Raw genomic sequence first — 827 nt, 5'->3', positions numbered from 1 at the left:
ATATATTCTATTATGGTCTATCTAAATTTTCGAAAATGTCATTGGACCATTCTGCAGGTGGATCTATTCACCTAAAGAAAACGCCTGAAGAGGCTCAAGAACTCATTGATATGGTTGCAAACAACCAATTCATGTACACTTCTGAGAGGAATTCTGTGAATAATGGGATACCTCAGAAGAAAGGAGTTCTTGAAATTGATGCTCTGAATGCCATATTAGCTCAAAACAAAGTGTTGACTCAACAGGTCAACATGATCTCTCAAAACTGAATGGATGGCAACATGCATCCAACAGTACTAAAGAGGCAGCTTCTGAAGAAGCTTATGATCCTGAGAATCCTGCCATGGCAGAGGTTAATTACATGGGTGAACCTTATGGAAACATCTATAACTCATCATGGAGAAATCATCCAAATTTATCATGGAAGGATCAACAAAAGCCTCAACAAGGCTTTAACAATGGTGGACGCAATAGGCTGAGCAATAGCAAGCCTTTTCCATCATCTTCTCAGCAACAGACAGAGAATTCTGAACAAAACACTTCTGATTTAGCCAATCTAGTCTCTGATCTATCAAAGGCCACTTTCAGTTTCATGAGTGAAACAAGATCCTCCATTAGAAATCTGGAGGCACAAGTGGGCCAGCTGAGTAAGAAAGTCATTGAAACTCCTCCCAGTATTCTCCCAAGCAATACAGAAGAGAATCCAAAAGGAGAGTGCAAGGTCATTGATGTAATCAACATGGCCGAATGCACAAGGGAGGAGGAGGACGAAAATCCTAGTGAGGAAGACCTCCTGGGACATCCCTCAAGCAAGAAGGAGTTTCCTA

The sequence above is a fragment of the Arachis stenosperma genome, chromosome 7 (assembly GCF_014773155.1).
Source record: "Arachis stenosperma cultivar V10309 chromosome 7, arast.V10309.gnm1.PFL2, whole genome shotgun sequence".
NCBI classification, from domain to species: Eukaryota; Viridiplantae; Streptophyta; class Magnoliopsida; order Fabales; family Fabaceae; genus Arachis; species Arachis stenosperma.
This window is presented reverse-complemented; position numbering follows the sequence as displayed.